The following is a 20,869-nucleotide window of genomic DNA, read 5'->3' as shown; positions in this document are numbered from 1 at the left end:
TATCAATAAAGTTCATCTAACAATTTTTATTTGCTACTGTTTTCCTAATAGAATATCTAATATCAAGGACATGGTGATAGAATGCCCTTTACAATTAATTTATTTCATGTTCTCAATCTCTTCTATAAATGAGGAAACTGGTTCTGGGTGACAATAAGTAACCACTTAAGGTCACATCAAATTTTAGTAGATATGATCCAATATTTATTAGACTTACCTTAGTGCTTTCTTTATCTGGCATATCTTAGAACAACCAAAGTAAACACAAACACTCAGTACATATTTGAAAAGAAGACGTGGATACACCTTTAAATGATTGGTGAAATCTAAAGGTTGATATGTTGAGTTCTTCCTTTAACATTTATTAGTTTTCTAAATATGCTGGGAAATACATTTAATTACTCTTGTTAAAAACATTTTTATATTTTCTTGGACAAAGATTTGAAATGAATAATTAATATGTTTATATAAGACTATATGTTTTCATATTAGAAAAGTTAACTTATTTGTCCTCTAAGGTAACTAAAAGAAGAATATGTTATTTAAGGTGCACATATATGTACACACAATCATATTTAGTTTAAATTACCAATGATATGTTATTAAAGTTCTGCTTATAATTTCAAAAACATTAAAACTCTAAAATTACATGTGGCAGTTAGTGAAAATTTGTTTATAAATCACTGGACAATTAATTTCACTTCATCTTCTTCAGTGTAAAGCAGAATTCAAGATGTACAGTCTTAGCCAAATCTAGGAATCACGTAGGGCAGACCATGGGCTTAGGAGGGGAAAAAAATATACCAAGTGTTAGTATTACTTCTTAAAGTAATATGACTGTTATAATAATGCTCCATCATGAAGGAAAGCAATATTTGTAACATAATAACTAGAATATGCTCCACTATTTTTATTTTTGTTTGTTGTTCCCAGATTGTTTTATTGCCTGTATCTAGCTCAGGCCATATTCTTAAGTAGAGTGCTTTATATACCAGGTGGTGGGTAGGGAAGTCCAAATGATGTGAAGAAAAATTGAGTTCTTGCTTAATGTGTCTTATTTTCTCCTAATTTTATATTTGGATGCATCTTTCATGCATAACCACAATATATATTAACTCCTATAAATAAGTAAAATCATTGAAAATAAGCTCATGAACTGCATAATGACAGTTTATGTGATCACTGTTTAGAAATCAACAAATTGTAATTCAGGGCTTTGCAAATTTTGGTGAGTGGACAAAGCATTGTCCACACTTTTTTAAAAATGTGCCTTATTGAAAATAATCATGTATGTCTACTCTCTATTAACATGTTTGCATTGTGGTGGCATCTGTAAGTTGTAGCAAAAAAAAAAAAACCCTTGTGGCTTAAAAGCCTAAAATACTTCTTCTCTGTCCATTTACAAAAAAATTCTTTTCTAGAAAAATAGGTATAGGAATTCAGGTCAGAGATGTTTGTGGATAAGGAGGGGATTTTATTATCTTTTAGGGACATGGTTCTAGCATTTATAAATAGTTGTTACACCTTGCAATGTTCTCAGCTAACAGAAAAAGGTGCAAAGGTGCCATTGTATCACTTTTTTTTATAAATTATAAATGCTAAGTATACTTTATATCTGTTTCCTCAAATTAAGCTTTTCTAAATTACTGATGATGGTATGATGACCTTGGCAAAACTGCTTGTGTCCTCAAATACCTGGTTCACAGATAGAAAAAAATTAATAAATAAATGGAAACTTAATACTTATATGGTTTACTAAGTGTTATGACTGGCAAGTGAACTCTGCGTAAAGGAAAATTCACTTTGTTCCCAGATATTTTGATAGGATGAATTTTATTAGGTTCAATTATACAAAGTAATTGTAATATCAGAGTATTTATTGACCTTTGAATATATCTTATATCGGTTATTATAAAATTATACATATAAGATGTAAGTAAGACAATTTGAGGACATAAGTTGTCAACGAAATACTTTTTGTTTGACTTGGGGGCACACCCTGCAATACACAGAGCGCACTCTTGACCCTGAGCTCTGGGATCACTGCTGGAGAAGCTCCTGGAGATGATACGTGGTACCAGGAATCAAACCTGGGTTGACCATGTATAAAACAAGTATCTTACCTGCTAAACTATTTCTCTGGCCCCTGATTAAATAAGCTTACCGTATAAATCAGGATAGAGGTGAATCTAAACTGTGACCTACATTTGATGGGCTTATTTTTTGTTTCATTTGGGGCAATACCCAGCTATATTCAGAGTTTACTCCTGACACAGGCTCAGGGATCACTTCGGGCAGTGCTTTGGGAACAATAACGTTGCTGCAGACTGAACTTGGGTCAACCATGTACAAGGCAGGGTCCCTTTCTGCTTTACTGTCTCTTTCACCAGTGTTTGTTGGGTATTAACTGATATAATTTTGCTGGAATTTTTCTGAGTGATACTGTTTAATCATGACAATTAGAGACTTGGCATATGGGTTTAAGATTCAACAGAAGAAAAGTTAACAATAGCTCATGGTTTTAATTAGGAACAAACCACTGCGGATGTTTTCAAATAAAATTCTTCCAGATTGTATGCTTTGCTTCAGCTATATTACAGTACAAATTTGTAACCTTTTCAATTTATGTTCTTGATGAAAGGGCCACTGGTTTCTATTCTTATAGTCAAAATATATAGTTTGATATTGAGAAAACATGAGTTTTTCAATAAATATATATTTATAAAAATAAAATTAAGAATAATTGGTTAAAGATAAGTGAAATAGACAAGAATGAACAAAATGAATTTTTATTGTCTACTATGTATCAGTACAATTGATAATTGTTCTACATTGCCTAATAATTTAAAGATAAAAAAATTCTAGAATTTTCAACATTCTAATTCATCATTGAACAAGACTTGTATGCATACAAAAACTACATAGCTATTATATTAATAGCAGCTTGAGTAATCTAGTTTAATACAATTGTATATTATGAAATCCAAGAATAGTGTTAAATAACTCACATATTGAGACTTTTTCCATTTATAGCTATTAATGGTAATTCTGAGAAATATAGAAGCATAGTCAAGAATTTCTTTTAAAACAAAGAAATGTGATTAACAAAACTAAGATTCCTATCTTCTATTGCTTGACATTTTATTCCACAACAAATCACAGTGATGGACCTTTGCCAAAGATGTTGAGGCAAAGAGAGTAATGAATGGAAATAACTTCTGACTTAATGAAGTATTCCTCAGGGGAATTTATGTATCTTATGGATGGGGCTTGTTTTGGGGGGGCAGGGGGTAACACTCAGCAATGCACAGGGGTTACTCCTGGCTCTGCACTCAGGAATTACTCCTGGCGGTGCTCAGGGGACCATATGGGATGCTGGGAATCAAAACCAGGTAGGCCGTGTGCAAAGCAAACACCCTACCCACTGTACTAATGCTCCAGCCCCTGGATATGTGACTTAAAGATGAAAAATTAGGTTTAAGTAGTGCTCTTTTAAATACATAGATATATAATATATTGGAAATATCAACATGGTAGGTTCTTACCCCACTTTCTATGATGTGTTAGATTGAGTTAGTCTCAAGTAATGAACTTGAGGGGAGAAAATAGACTCTACAGATGCTTGGATGGAAAGTCTTAGCAATAGGACATAAAATTAATTATATGAAAGCAATTCTAGAATCTTCAGCAAAGTTAAAGACAGTAAAAGACACTACCTCTAGAGCAGGGGTAGTGTATTCATGGTTACCATAAGACATGAGAGCTAACAAGTATAGAAGTAATTCCAGTTCCACCTCTGTGAAGAAAGAACATCTAAAATATTTAGGTTTGGTTAGAAGTGAGAAGGGCATACACAACAGACTGATGGTCTTCAGTGCCAGCAACAGGAACTGGGTGGAATAAGTTAGTAGGAAATTTATGTTTCTTTGGCAAAATTATATACCAAAGCATAATAATTAAATTTCAATTTATAATTTTGGAAATTATCAGTTATTAAAAGGATATACCCTTATGGAAGATATTTAGTTTCTCGATTTAACAATATTCTCCTCTCACCAAAAACATCACCAACAGTCCATTTTTGTAGCTGTCTATAAAGCACTACAGAGAGATATTCCACAGTTTGGGTATCCATAGCAATTAGAGCCAGATTTGATGTTCATGTATTTTCTAAATTATAATAAGTCTTCACATTATCTGAAGTTGAAGATATAAGACACTCTGGGGATGTAGCTCAGAGGTTGGACAAATGCTTCTTGTGTGTGAGGCCTTGGTTCCAACCCCAGAAACACAAAAGCAAAACTAACAAGTGCAAAGCTGTTCTATCTTAAAATTTAATTTTTATAATAAAATCATGTAGTTCTTTGCAGCATGGATGAAACTGGAAGACATTATGTGAGACAAAATAAGTCAGGAAGGGAAGAACAAACACTAGAGCATCTCACTATCTGGGAAATGAAATAAGGGAAACAAATGAAATAAGGGAGTAGACAAAAGTGCATGATGACAAGACAGTTGGCCCTGGGCTACAAAACTGACTACCAAATAGAGGGGAAGAGGTAGACTAAAGGTGACCTAGAGACAGTGGTGGAGGATCACAGACACTTTGATAGTAGTGGTACAGTAATTTTGTTCATCAGTAACATATACTTTAAACTGCTATAACCATCTTACCTAAACCATTTTTTATTTTCACTTTTACATAAATTAAGTCCTTAAATAGCACTAGATAGTGGATGCTGATATATCAATAGAGTACTTAAAACAAAATAATTTGGTAACTTGTCTTGTGAGAACAAAATTATTTATAAATACAGGGTGAAAGAATCTCAGAAACTAGAATGCCTGAGAAAAATTAAAGAACTTACAAATTTCAGTAGTTCACATAAAGGGGTCTGACTTTATATTTTGAAGACAGATCTTGATGAGATTTTGAAACAAGTCACCTAATACCTCTGCTAAACACCAAATAAATGAGAGATGAAAGAAAAGTCTTAGTGCTTAAATTGTTTGGACAGTAAAGATAGAAAATTAAACAACAGAAAGACAAATTTGTTTTTGATTGACTAAAAACTGCCAAAATCATCTTTGGAAGAAGCCATGATTTGTCTATACAGGAGACTTTAGAGAGTAGGAAATTATAATAAAGCTTTTATCCTCAGCAAAACTGGAATGATAGACTCTGATGTGTAAAAAAGGCAGAAAAAATAATCATGCCATTAAATATAAAATTCTCTGATGTATGTCAGATAAAAAAAAACACAGTCAAGCATTTAAGCAATTCAGTTATTCTTCTGAAGTGTTTTAATTTTAAATTGCAAAAAAACACTTTCAAACTTGCTTTAAGTAGAAATAACAAAATTTAAATGCAGTCCTGTGTCATTTCAGAGTATTTAAAAATAATCCCCTATTTCTATGTTCCTAATCATGATAAGAAATACATGAGAAAACAAAACTACATTTAACTCTGTACCCCCCAAATGATTACTCTGTCACTTTTCCTTTAATGGGACACATATGCCATGCATAATATATTACCAATGTGGTCCATGATGTTTTCCAAATAAATATAATGTATTTTTACTTGTGAGTACCATCTGCAGGATTTCAAGCATGCAAAATATTTTGATTCTTCAGGGAATTTTATGTAATTGATGCTATAGTTTTCAGAGCGGTTCAAATGACTGATTATGAAATACCTACCCAGCTTCACTGACATTAACTTTGAAAATTATATCCGCATCCTCTGACCCTGCTTGGAGCAATGAACATATTTTTTCACTAGTTCCCCCTCTGACATTTCCCAAATCCCTGCCTCTTTATAGAAACACAAGCAAAACAATTCCCACAGGTTATCTAGGTAATGGGACACAACTGAACCTCCCAAAAACACAAGTATATGTTTGTTTCTTGATAATCAACAGCACACATACAAATATTAAGTTTCCACTACAGAGCACCTAGGTACTCTTATCACCACTACCCTCTTCTTTCTGTTGTCATATTAGCTCTCCAGGAAGGACCAAATTCTCTTGCCAGACTCCTGTTCTTGAATCCCCACTTACCAGAACATGTGGTGCTGATGAGGTTATCTTGGAGCATTCAAAGGAGAGCTTGTATGGCTGACTGTGGAGCTGAGGCCTCAGGCCGGGAAATGAAACAGCTTTTCCTTTTCACTGAACCAGCTGAGATACCTGCCTGTAGGTGATGTACATCACACTTTTTAAAAGAGGCAGCTCCACGTGATGAAGCTACATCCTGTTCAAACAGCCCCCAGTGAGAAGTGTCAGAAAACAAAAATCACACAGGGGTAGCAGCAGCCCACGTGATTAACAATCAGCATTGAGGACTTTTCTCATATGGAAGGACTTGTGAACAAGTCAGATGAGCTGGGATTCCAAATTGAGAGCAGTGCAGGGGGCAAAGAAATTTAAAGGCCTCTAACAAGCTACACTCTACTGCAGTCTTCTAATTTTAGTCTGAACTCTATCCTGATGTTAACTCATGAATTTTATATCACAATTTCTAGAGCAACATCTGAAGGAGCAAAGATTCTTCAAAGTATTTTCTGTTATTTTTATTTTGCCATAAATTAGTAGCCATATTCTACTAACTCCCTATGTAGACTTAGGTTATGGAGGAAGAAAGGGAATGACCATTTGGTCATATTCACATTACACATTTCAAATGTAAAACCCATAATATGTTGATGTGATGACAGATGCTCATACATATATTGAGAGAGAGAATACAATAATTTTTCTGTTACATTAATAAACATTTACATAGTTTTATTTTTTCTAACCCTCATAACAACATGTGAAACAGGTGATAGGAGACAAAGGGTAAGAGAGTTGATATTTGTTCAAAATGATGCCACTTGTAAGTGATACAGGCGAGCTTTGAAAGTTGGTACTGACCCCAGAGAAAATATTTTCTCTATGTAGTTATAGCTAATTGAGCTTTAATGGTCACAGGTACTGAAAATGAATAGTTTACCTTGGTAACATACTAAATACTGCTCTGAAAACAGTGAGAATGTAAACTGGTAATTTCTAATTAATAAACTATTTATTGGAGAACCCATTATCTTCTAAGTCTAGAAACAGGATGTTTGTGCATCTGGAAGGCTGTCACTTCAAGAAAAATATTGATGAAGTCTGAAAAAATCTGCTATAGAGGAAACACTTTTGTTTGTAAGGAAATGTTAAATTTCTAAACTAATTACTCATAGAATCATCCTTCCAATCCCAAAGGAGCAACCAATATAGTTTGAAACTTACACTAGCATTTTTTTATAAAAAGGCATTTGGATAAGAAATATATGTGTACATCCAAATAAAAGATTGAAGATAAGTGATATTATAAAACCAGAAGCTGAATTTAAAAGAAAAAACAACACTGTAAATTGTGAGAAAAAAGATTAGCAACACTTTGTTTCTTCCTTCCTTCCTTCCTTTCCTTCTTTCTTTCTTTCTTTCTTTCTTTCTTTCTTTCTTTCTTTCTTTCTTTTCTTTTTTTTTTGCACTGAACAAATTATATTAACTGGTTTGGTTAAAGAAGATCAAAAAGTTAGGATATTGATATCTCCTTAAACTTATAAATGAAAATATGACTGTAAGGCCATAACACTATTCTCTCTTGATCTTTTAAATGAATTATTCTAAAACATAAAATTGAAAAAGTTTATGTTTAATGGGCTGAACTATTGTAAATCATTCTCTGTTTCAAGAAGAAGCGCATTTTCCTGGGGTGTGATTGCTCAGCTCTTTACTCGCATCTTATATTTACTTCATGATGATAGACGTCAAATTACAGTGAAAGAAATACTAGCTATGTGGTGATTTTAGAGCTGAAATGTTATATCCAGTTAATATTGTATCCAATCAGGAAGATTCAAAAAGAAAACAAAATCTTCAAACGCTCTCTCTAAACACAACAGTAAATTCATTGACACTGTCAATGAATAAAATTTTTTAAAGTTTAATGTAATAAAGTTAGAGAAGACCATAGTCCCAAAAGTAGTAAAATGACCAATACCCAACTCAATTCCTAGTAAAAAGTAGTCATTAATATGATATGAAGATAAATTCACAAACAACTGTCATTCATAAACAAATCTCAGAATCAGAGCAGCTGCCTTACTAATACTTACTAACAAATGAGTTACCCAAATAATCTGACTCAATGAATCATGTTAGAAAGAAAACATTCTTAAGTATAATAATTTGGAACAGATTGAAAGATAAAGGCATAGGCCCCTCCCACCGCCAAGATGTGATCCCAGGGGCCGCACGCATGTGCGGCCTTTCCACAGCTGTACAAGCGTGAATCCAGACCCAGCAAAACCTCTTTCGGCGTGAGCAACTCCTCGCAGAATGTCTCCAGCCTGAGAACTAAGCCTCGGCCTTGTGCCCGCCCGGGAGGGGAAAGGTATTTCTCTCTCACGCCTCTTTCTCTCCGGGGATGAAGGGCGCGCTGGCCGCCATATTAAGACGACCACAGATTGGGTTTTCAAGCCTGCAATTATCTAATATCTGGAAGAAATATCCCTGGACTTCTTGTTAAAGTACAGAAATTCAAAACCGCGTGGCCGCTACTGCGGCCGCGCGACCTTATTTGTCTTCACAGTAGGTCTGAATCTAGTGGGGTACTCCTAACAACAATAGTGAGGTTTGTGTTGAAATATTGAAGGTAACCAAAGTAAACAGAATGTAAAATGAAACTTATCAGTTACAAGGTAGGGGGTGAGGGGGCGGGATGGGAGGTGTACTGTGTGGGTTGTTTTTTTTTTTTTTTTTGGGTGGTGGTATATGGGCACTGGTGAAGGGATGGTTGTTTCAGCATTGTATAACTGAGACCTAAGCCTGAAAGCATTGTAATCTTCCACACGGTGATTTAATAAAATAAAATTAAATTAAAAAAATAAAAAATAAAAAATAAATAAATAAAATTTAAAATAATAATAAAAAAAGAAAGATAAAGGCATATTATTTAAAAGATTTGACTTTGGAATCATAGAGAACTTAGCTTTCACCCTCCAAACTATGATGTTTTAGACCAAAATAAGCTTATTTGTCCAACTTCAGGATTTTTATGTGTAAAATGACAATTACAACACACCTCACACACTCATTTTAAGTAAAATAAAAGGATGAATATTCTTTACGGAATTTAGCATATTGTAAATCTTTCAGAATTGATCTCTATTATAGTATTATCATAAGTAATATGAGAAGAAATAGAATTAGTCTAATAGATCACCGTTAGAATTTTTAGCTAAACTTAACTTGGGTTATTGCCGTATAATACAACTGTCAGTAAGATATGAATATTAAAATGGCAAGTTGCAGAAGAGATGCCACAGCTGAGCCATTCTAGGTAGGCCAGTCTCTGGGCCCAGAACTGTGGAGCCTTCTGAGATTGGGTAAGGCAAGTGCCATCCCTGTCTGAAAACCATAAGTCCACCCATACCCAACTTCTTCTGGCATACAAACAAATCCAGCTCCACGATTAATCTCAGAGACACCAAACTCCTGGAGTGCACAGTCACATAAGCGAACATGCAACACCTTCAAATTTTACAGCACTCACAGCCTAATAAGAGCACAGAAAGTTAGATGGGAAAGTTATATAGAGGCCCACTAAGCTCGATGAGCAGAAACAATAGCACAGAAGGCTCAATTAACACCTAACAATTCAGGAAATCCTTGTACAATGACTTTAGTAACAGCATTAGGAGATACATGTATGAACAACCATACAGAGTAAATTATTCTGTGATTGCTAAGGAAGCAGACTAAAGGTGTGGGTGGGAGTAGCTAGGGACACTGGTGGGGGAAGTTCACACTGGTGGTCAGATTGGTGTAGGAATCTGACCTGAAATCCTGAAAGGACTGTATTGTTAACAACTTCATAAACCATAGTGTTTTAATAGTTTCAAACATTAAAAAGAAAAATGTGACGTTTCCAACAGAGAAGCATCTGAGGAAGGATTCTGTTGGATAATATTGATCCATGCTTTCTCCTTCACCACAAGGAGCTTAGGTTTACTGAGTAATACCCATCACCATACTACAGAAGCATTCCCATTTCCTTGGGATTCATCTTTAACTCCTCCTTTGTGCTCTGCTTCCCCTATCTGTTAATCACCCATTTCTCCTAATCAGACCCTGTGACTTGTAAAGTCAGATTCTGCAATGGATTCTGGATTTTGTATTTGTACATGAGCTATTGCTTTTCTCTTTTCTTTATATCCTTTGCCGTTTACTTTAGAACAATGTCTTTCTTGTATAGACACAGGAAGACAGTTGATGCTATGCTCTTATTACTTGAGAGTTAATCCAAATAATATTTACTCCTGGATATATGTCATTTTTAATTGACTTAAGCCTCAGTTGCCCTTAGTTCCTAGCATCCCAAAAGAAAGGTCTTTGGCAAGGGACTTGGATGGACCTAGGGTAATCTTTAAGCTACCCTGCATCAGAAATGGAAAGGCTAAGCACCATAATGCTTACAATAAATTAAGAACAGTCATGGACAAACTCTGTCATGACTCAAAAAGAAGTAACTAGACAAGGACACTTGCTGGGGTTAGAAAGGACTAATTTGGCCTGAGAACTGTAGTCTGGGATATATAATAAGATGTTCTCAAGAGAGCCACCCTTTAAACTTGATAAATCTGTTACAGTGTCTATACAAAATGGCTAGAAATATTATTAAGAAGTAAAATTAAGAGGACTCTTAGAATGAATTCTGGCTAAGGAAAGGAGAAAGCAGTACACGTAGATGGGATTCTGCCCTTGTGTGGATCTCCCAGCAGGATGAGATTTTGTCCTAGAAGAGCTTTCCCAGAAGGAAGTGCTTTACATATATTGATTGTGCTACCTCACCTATGGGTAACTGTTACCCCACCCCACCCCCTTTGATGCTTTGCTCTTAACAGGGAGCTGGGAAGGAGAGAGTGAAACTGGAGTGTGAGTCTGGTATGGAAACAGAGATTGGAATAAACAGCAACTGACCACCAACACAGCATGGGGGCCCTGTTCCATCCTTCATGTGGTCCACGAGGCTGACTAGGGTCGGGAGGCAGTTCATACCGAGCACCCATGTTTTTTGAATTCACACCATTCCTTGTTTCATGAACTCCTTTCATGGATCACTGTTCTGTGATTTAGTGAATCATTAATATTGATCCGTATGTGCATAATTCCAGCACCATACCATTGCCAGTGCACCCACATCCCTCCCTCAAGGACCCCAACAGGCCTCCCTTTCAATACTACCCTCTCCCAGATCAACTGTGTGCATTGGTTCTTTCGTTGCAGTTGTGTTACGTTTGGCCCTCACTAACTTCCTTCCCCCTGATAGTGACTTAGGCACAAGGTATTCATTAAATTGGCTATCCTGCTATCTAGAGAAAGGTTAGTTAAAGTTTGCCATTTGTTCAACTCTTAAATGCACAAGAGGACCTTGAAGTGTTGTTATAAATTATGCTCATAAAGCACTCATCAAGTTTTCATGATCATATTAAAACAATCAATAGGTGAATAAAGCACCTTTAGTATTGAAAATAAGTAGTTTTTATCTAGATGAGAATGTGAGAATAAAAAGGAAAGGCCTTGGAGCTGGAATAACGTTACTGCAGGTAGGGAATTTGCCTTACATGCACTTGATCTGGTTTTGATCCCCAGAACCTTATATTGTATCCTGAGCCCTGCCAGGAAAGATCCCTAAGCACAGAGCCAGGACTAATCCCTGAAGCCCACTGGGTGTGCACTCCCCTATAAAAAAAATGATGAAGATGATGAGGTCAACTACAATGAGGAAGACCAGGAAGTAGAGGAAGAGGAGGAGGAAGAAGAAGAAGAGGAGGAGGAGGAGGAAGAAAGGCCTTGGGAATATCAACATTTGACAGAACAGAATTTTGGAAATATTATTCTCTAAGTCTTTAGTTTATCATGGATATAACTCCAAGATTACTAAGAAAATAAATATCAATTCTTAGAAGTACTCCACTGCTACATGTTTAGCTATAAATATTTGTATTCTTTGATTTTTCTAATTTTCTTTTTCCCGTAAGTGATAATCCCATATTTTCATTTGTTCTTACTCTTTTTCTAGTTTAAAAAGTGTTTATCTGAATATAATAATTTCTGAAGAATTTAGTTTAACTTTTTAGTTTCTGCATAACAATTACCTCCAGAAAAGGAATAAAAATGAGAGCGAATATTTCATCTGTGACCTGTTTTGATTAATGAGGTCAAATATCAAATGTTGTTAAATGTAACTTTACTTTTTGGGAATAACCAAAGATGATATTAAACAAAATAGTAGCAGGATTTACTGCTGTAATCACTTTAGTTTTTCCTAACAATTATTTCAAGTTGAAGATCTTATGACAATTTTACATAAGACTTTTAAGCTAATGGAAGAAAATATAAGTAACTTTTTTCTTTGTTAAATCAATAAAAAAATAAAAATAACATTTTCAAATCTTCTCATTGTTAATTATTTATTCACAGGCATTGAATTAGAGACTGCATTGCATCTGATCAGAATATATTATTATTGATATCTTGATGGACTGGAGCAATAGCACAGCAGGTAGGGCATTTGCCTTGCAAATGGATTCCATTCCTCCATTCCTCTAGCAAGCTACCAAGAGTATCCCGCCCGCACAGCAGAGCTTGGCAAACTAACCGTGGTGTATTCAATATGCCAAACACAGTAACAAGTCTCACAATGGAGATGTTACTAGTGCCTGCTCAAGCAAATTGATGAACAATGGAACAACAGTTCTACAGATATCTTGATAATTTTTAAGGTCAAATCAAGGAAACCTTTCTCCTGTGTTACAGAAACAAAGTCTGTACAACATCTGACAAAAGCATTAATGTCAAAAGCTAACATAAACACAGCTATTATGAAGTATTAGAAGACACATTTTATTCTCTAGTTTCATAAAATAAGGGGGACTGATAGCCATTTTTACAAAGTGTTGCCATGTTGAATATGTTCTCACTTACTTTTCTTCACTTGGTTCTCAGCAATACCAAATAAAATACAAAACAGCACACTTCTTTCTACATTATTACACATTACGATGGTACTAAAATCAGACTAAAGAAATACACCTTATAATTCAGGAAACAAGCCTTCCTAAGAAGTACAGCAACAGAAAGTAATACATACAGTATATAAGATAAATGAATGAAATTCTCACTAGAAGCAAGACAGGAAGACAGAGGACAACAAGAAAAGAAATGGATTTTGACAATTCTAAGAGTTAACCGGTGCAATTTAAGAACAGTAACATATAAATGAGAAGAAAATTTTTTCATCCTCCTGGTGAGAAAAAGACTATAGAATATATTAAGTGCTCCCACCTCCTCTTTTTAAATAGATTCTATAGCTGCTGGGATATCTTTCTGAGCAAAACTTCTCCTTTAATTTGCTCCCTACACCCCATTCTTCCTCATACTGATACCTATATAGAAAATGATCTTGTTTGAGAGAACTGGAGAAACTATTGATCTTTTAGCAATGGGAGAGATGGGAGTGCTCCAAGACTGAAATGTATATGAAAAGAGAAACTATAGGAAATAAACTGGGATGAAATATGAATTGGATTACCTAACAATGGGAAATAGATGCAACATTGATTGACTCGTATATTCTCTTTATTCTCTTTTATATTGTTGAGAACCTTGGAACTACGAATTTAGGTTGTAGTCATTAAACTGTAAGCATGACCATCATCAACTTTATGGAAACTGTTTATAACTCTGGCTCATCTACCAATGGCTGTTATTGGTTATGGCACAATTTCCAGTGTTTGCCCTTAGTGTCCAATGGTGGGATTTTTCTGAGGGTAGCCTCAATGTTTGTTTTTGTCTTTCTCCTAATGTCACATTTCTTAAGTCCCCAGAGTTCTTATTGCTAGGTGTGAAGCATCATTTGTTTCTTCCCATTTAACTTGGCATATATTAAGGAGCAAGAACAGGGAAACAACAGTTCATTGGAATGGAGCCCTGAGTAAGTTAAATTCCTTCTGAATAAATGTGCAGGATCTTTTTCCCAGGCCTGGGTAATTGCTTTTTTATTTATCTCAAACCATTTTCATCCTCTCCCCAAAACCTAATAGAGTCACTCCCAGCACACAGTGGATTTCCATCACAGAAGTGCCTAGAATGAAGGCTGCGCTGATAAAGTATAAATAAAATCATGGAGTCCATATTATAGCAAATGGAAGCTGAAGTTTTACATTTATATACTAAATTAAAATTGCCTTCTGCCTATATTATACAAAATGTAAATTGTAGCTCAGTCAAGCAGCAGACAGAAGTTGGCTGCCTTCTCAGCAGAGATATCTGAAAGTTCTCTTTCAGGGAAAACACCCCTCCTGGGCCTTCCAGACATTTATTAATAAGTTAATGTGGCATTATTTATTCTAATCACATTTGGCATCTATCTTGTGCAAGAATAAAAGTCCAGGTGAAGGAAGAGCCCACTAATATTATTTAAATGCACATAACTGATTAATATTCTCCTCAAAGTAAATGGAAAAAATACTCAAATGGAAAGAGATCATCTTAAGGGAACAAAAAGAAAGCAAAGATATGAAGAGTGAGTCATCACTCTACATGGATTCATTATCTTTTTCAAAAAAGTTGTCCCTTGACACCACTGAAAAGTTGAAATTTTTGCCTTAACCAGACATGAAGGGATCTGTGATCTACGGTATGTGCAATTGTTTTCATGAATAGAGTTCCATGGGTCCTGAACTTCAGAGAACACAGGTCTGTAATGAGAGGTTTTTTTTCATCACTAAACTATGGACTAGTTCATGATGCTCTAGAGACTCTGTAGCTGAACAACATTTGCTACCAGTAAAAACAAATGAATAATAAATATGATAACACTAAATAGTTAGGTTTTGTCTGTATTTAGCCAACATTATGCAAAAAGTCTTATTTTAGAGAAATAATTTTTGTTCTGTAATATAGTGCCTGTGACTTCAAAGCTGTTTCAGTTTTCTCTGCTCTCAGACTTGACAGGTGACGGCTATTCTGGTGAAACAAATGCTTGGTATAGCAATTAATCTCTCTATAGAAACAGAAAACATCTGGTAAATGTGTCAAATTTCCTGTATTCTAAGAAAAGACATCATAAATTATTATCTCTTCCCCTATTCCAATACTTAGATGAATCAAAAGAGTGCATAAGGAATAATTAGAAATTGATCTGTAATTCATTTTCTTAATTATTAGAAAATTATTAGAAAAGGAACATGAAAGTCTGGCTTATACTATTTCAGCCACCATTTATAATGATACTAAGCCTATTTTCAAAATATATCGTATAAGATCATTTTATTTGGGAAGGTAGGGTCACTGTCTTGTAAGCATAATCAGTCCCCCTTCTCGGTGACTCTTGGCCAATCAGGCTGGTGGTTCAGTGAGAGAACACAAGGATGTGATTCTGCTTGGGGCTTGCAGTGTCAGGAATTATCCAGGACACCAGGGTTATAACCAGGTTACTAAGAGGCCTCCAGTTCTGTGCCCAGAGATGCTTGGGGAACCATGTGTTGCTGTGGATAGAACCAGGGTTGACTGCATGCAAGCCACATGCCTTAACATTTGTACTATCTCTCCAGCCCCTATAACCAGACCCTATGATGCAGGAATTAATAATAACCACAGTATTTTAATCAACCTTCTGTCATTTGTAGAGCAGAAAAGAACTAAGAGAAAATGATTGTCTGACCCACTAATTTCACAAATAAAAAAATTAAAACTGAGGGCAAGAAAAAAATTGCCCAAGAAAAAGTCTCAAAGCTTATTCTACCTAATTCAGTTAGAACAGCTTTTCTGGACCAATCAGCAGGAATTTCAAACGGAACCTAAATTCAAAAAGCATGTCTCTGTTAGCAATGTCTCTGAGGTTTGAGAACGAGGAAGAGCTGGAAAATGTGATATATGATATCCACCAAATAATATTCTTAGGATAAGCCATACTATTCACAATAATTTCTTAATAAGGTATTTGGATTCTCAAATAATGCACTCCACCTTCACAAACAAACTATTTTGCTCTTATCAGCCAGTTCTAGCCGTCCTGATTCACATTAAGGCAATAACTTCCAATTTCTGTAAGTAATTTGGTAATATGATTAAATCCAAATCTATAAACTTAGTTAAAGGTCCGAAGTTCTAGTTCCATACTGTGGCCAAATTTAATTTTCTTAACTTGTAAGTTTCAAATCAGATTCGGGAATATGGTAATATATCCAAGGTAATGCAAGGCCATTTGGCGGAATGCCAGCTGGCTTACCCCTTGTAAAAAGTCTCTGCTTCTTTATGTGCCAAATACGGTTTTCTTTAAAGATTCATCCAGCATTTTTGCACCTAATTTTAGATAACAGTATAGAAAATCACAACTTGGAAAATAAATAATATTTCACTTTAAAGAAGTGTTCATCACAAGGTCCCTAATAATAACAAACTCCTTCAGTACATTTAAAATAAGATTTGATTCTCCCAAATTGCTTAAAAATAGCTGTTAGTAACACAGGTTCATTGCATAAAGTAGAAAGTACATGCCCAGAAAACAAATACCTACAGAAACAAAAGTCAAATAAGAATAATATGAGACTATTTGTCATTCTAAGCATGTGTAGCATGTTATATATGGGAAGCTCTGTTTTTTAAGAGCATGCCATGATTATAAATTGTACTTTGGAGTAACTAAAGACATAACACATGCAGGAAGGAATTTGTAAGTTGACTAGAATAGGCATTGTCAGTCTCAACTCATTTACCTTTTTTTTTGTAACCCCAAAGAACAACCTGATTTAAGTTTATAGAACGTCTTTCCTGCGTAACTATTTAATTGTAGTAAGTGGGCATCCGTGTCTTACTTGGATTAAGAACAGATAATATAGGGGCCAGAGCGATAGCACAGCGGGTAGGGCATTTGCCTTGCACAAGGCCGACCCAGATTCGATCCCCGGCATCCCATATGGACCCCCAAGCACCGCCAGGAGTAATTCCCGAATGGGAAGCCAGGAGTAACACCTGAGCATCGCTGGGTGTGACCCAAAAAGCAAAAAATAAAAATAAAAATGTACAGATAATATATATCTATAGTTTTTTATTATTTTTTAAAAATTTTATATATATTTACAAGGAAATTATATATTCACCACAAACTTTAACTGGCCTCTCAGCATAATTGCTATTTCTCATTAGCACCTTGATCTGACTACTTTCTATTGTCTTACTTATACTCACATTAAAGGGTATCAGCTCTAACTATGATAAATATATATCTTTCACACTCAGGGCAGAAGCAAGCAAAAAATGTGGGGTAAAATTTGTCAGTTGAATATATCCAAGACTATTTCATTTTAATAATATATTCATGAATCTTAGTACCATGACAATTGTAGCAAATCATTCACTCACACTGCAGTTTCCCTGTCTCCAGTCATATCCCTTGATCAAAGCATTTTTGTGGATTTTATCAGCATGATAGAAAATAGTCTTTAGTTGTTTTACAATTTTCTTTAACACCACAGAATTGCTGCACTTGTAATATGGATCTAAAAATTGGCATCTCCTCAAGAAAAATGCAGTGCTAGGGGAAAACTAAAAGCCTGGATTGGATTATCATGAACTAACAGAACTGTTGGCACAATAGTAACTACAGTTGGAAAATCTTATTTTTATATAATCAGATCAACATTTAAAATGTTTATTGTTACTCGTTTCACCATTCACAGAAATCTCAGTTGCTTTTTACTGCTCTATTCTAACAAACATAATAGATTAATGCTACCTTGTGTTCATTTTAACAATATCTGACTTGAAATATATTTAATTGGGAGACAGAATATTTTAATAGGGACTTTGATCTGCTTTTTTCAGTCATGTGCTTTTAAAGAAATATAATTATCCTAGTAAAATTCACTGACTCCAAGGAACTCTCATCAAGGCATTAAAACAATTAGCCTTGAAATAGTCATTAGTTATTCTTATAACTCCTGAAAGATGTAGGTGGTTTTTCAATTACTAACACAGTACATTTTGTTACAGTAATGAAATCATTCATATATTTACAGAAATATTGATGTGTATTTTGAAGCTACATAAAGCATTAAATTCTTAAAAATATAAAGAATGTCACAAGAATTATTTCTGAAAGATGAAGCTAATTACAAAACACTGAATTAAAACCTCAAAAAATATATATATGCACATTTTGTGGTGTATTACCCCAACTTTACACACAAGCTTTTAAAAAATTATAATAGCAAAAATATGCTATAGGCAATAGTAGAGAACACTTTTTTCTCAGGCTTAAGTGATAGTACAGCAGCCAAGGGTCCTGCACACACAGTGCCTAAGTTTCATTCCCAGCCCCACATGTTTTCCCTAAGACACACTAGGAGTGATAACTGAGCACACAGAGCCAGAAATAAGCCCTGAGCATTGCTGGTCATGTGGAGGAAGAGAGAAGAGAGGGAGGAAGGGAGAGAGGAAGAGAGGAAGAAATGGAGAAATGGAGAGAGGAAAGAGGAGAGACAGACAGAGAGACAGACAGAGAGAGAGACGCAGAAATGCATGCTTTACGTGCAGGAAGCATGTGACCCATCTCCACCATTTTGTCCACCAAACATTGCCTGAAGAAACCGTTGAGCACTGAGCTTGCAGTAGCCCCTGAGCATTGCTAGGTGTGCCCCAAAATAGATTGCTAAAAATAACATTATGAATCAAATAATGCATATACATTTTCTAATTCTCTCTAAACATAGCCAAATAGTTTTCCTTAAATATAAGTTTTCTAATCAAAATATATTTGCTAGCAGCAAATTGAGGGTATCCTTGCCAAATCTGTTTCTATTAAATATCTTCACTACAAAAACAAAAACAAAGAAAAACCAACTAGAGGCTAGAGAGATAGTACAACACGTAGGGAGTTTGCATTGCATACAGCCTACCCAGGGTAGATTCCCAGCAATCCATATGGTCCCCTGAGCACTGAGCACCATCAGGTGTAAATCCTGAGTGCAGAGTTACAAGAAACCCCTGAGTGTCACTGGGTGTGGCTCAAAAACTAAAAATAAATAAAGAAATAAATAAGTTAAAAATTGACCATTTATAAAAGCAAGACATTCATATAGAATAAATTACTTATTGCATATTCCACTTAAAACTTTTTTCTTTAATTTTTCATAATTTTATTGAATCACCATGAGATAGTTACAAGCTTTCTGGACTTTCATTTCTTTTTTTTTTAAATTTTTTTATTGAGTCACCATGTGGAAAGTTACAAAGTTTTCAGGCTTAAGTCTCATATATACAATGCTCGAACACCCATCCCTTCACCAGTGCACATATTCCACCACCAAGAATCACAGTATAGCTCCACCCGGTCCCCCCACACCCCTAGCCCCCCCCCCTTGCCTGTGTAACTGATAAATTTCACTTTCACTTTGATTGCATTCAATATTTCAACAAAACTCACTATTATAGTTTGGAGAGTCTCCCCCCTCTAAAGTCAGACCTGCTGAAAAGGAAGCATTTGGCAATTTGTTTTCCATTGCTGAGAATGGAGAGGTATGAGGTCGAGTGACCGCACCTAGTGGCCTCAGGTTTTGGGTTTTTGTATTTTAGTATTTTAGTAACTATCCACTTAAAATTTTAATTGCATTCTCCAGAAGACAATTTAATAAAGGTTAGTGCAAAACACTTTTGTATCTATGAAAACATGGTACTACCTGGATAACTTTAACTGCCACATAGTGCCTCATACTCAAGTCTTTCTGGCTGGTGGACCACTTTTTAAATATACAAAGTAAAAAAAATACATACATTAAAAAAATCTGGATCCTGTAAGAGTATTCTCAAAGAAATTCACTATAACTTCACATCTATTTTAATATTCTGAACTTCACATGTCTATTTCAATTCTCAAATCTATAAATGGTTGCAGGAACTGTGTGAATCAGTATCTTCTGATAGAAAACCAATTTCTAATGAAAGAATAATCAATTATTTTTCATTTTTTATTATTAAAATTTAATTGTAATGTAGGCAAAACCTGCCAGGAACCAATGACTAGGAATGGCCAGAAACCTATGCCTGGGAACCAATATGTCAGTACAAACTGACCTGTAACTAAGGAACAACCGCTTCTTGGGAAAGGTTGCAGAACAATGCCCAGGGAAACTGCCATCAGGGCCCACATCCAGTTTCCTTAAACATTTGCATTCTTTGCTATTCTCCCATTCTGAAAACTTCTTCATATAATCAATTATAAAAGACTAGCTTAGGAGAAGTAAAATTGGAGCTTGCTCCCATTCTTGAGTCTGCCTGTGTCTGCCTTTTTCTTCTTGTGTCTGTCTCCTTTTCACTCACGCACCCTCTCCTGGCTACCCATGTTGATCAAGTCCCGTGGGACGAGACAGGTGGCGCCCAATATGTGCAACGGGCACGAGGGATCACTGCGATGAGCACCGCTGGAAAGTGGCCACGATCATAGAAGCCGAGAAGACTTCGAAAAAGGTAAGTGGTGAATATTTGTTTTCAACCCAAGTCCAGCAGACTGGGTGGTCAAGGAACTGACCGATTGGGGATTGGGGAATTTTCTTTTCATGTTAGATTCATGGCTTGTCTTCCTTTTGTTGCCTTTATCTGTACTCACCTATACAAAGTACCCATTACTATTATCTTCTTTTTAATTGTTGTGAGTTTTGTTGTTATTTGTCAGTTTGAATGCTGTTTTTCCTAAGCCAATAATCTCTTCCCCTGCGGGCACGGGCACGGGTCAGGCACATAAATGCCATTAGGGCGTCCCACTGCTA

The 20,869-nt window shown here is 35.3% G+C and overlaps 1 protein-coding gene across 7 annotated transcripts in view; it reads right to left on the bottom strand.

The window, feature by feature from the left end:
* The window catches only part of PTPRD (protein tyrosine phosphatase receptor type D), a 1,592,809-nt gene that overhangs the window by 1,485,569 nt on the left and 86,371 nt on the right, over nt 1-20,869 (bottom strand). The window contains exon 1 of one of the 7 annotated variants that reach the window (XM_055135889.1): nt 6,066-6,162. The exons of the other annotated variants lie outside the window; for them this stretch is intronic. The gene's annotated coding sequence lies outside the window, so the exon portion shown is untranslated. Of the gene's footprint in view, nt 1-6,065; nt 6,163-20,869 lie in introns of those variants that run through there. 7 annotated transcript variants of the gene reach the window in all.

Source organism: Sorex araneus, chromosome 1 (genome assembly GCF_027595985.1).
Source record: "Sorex araneus isolate mSorAra2 chromosome 1, mSorAra2.pri, whole genome shotgun sequence".
Lineage (NCBI taxonomy): Eukaryota > Metazoa > Chordata > Mammalia > Eulipotyphla > Soricidae > Sorex > Sorex araneus.
Note: the sequence above shows the minus strand (reverse complement) of the source record. Positions and strands in the feature narration are given on the sequence as shown.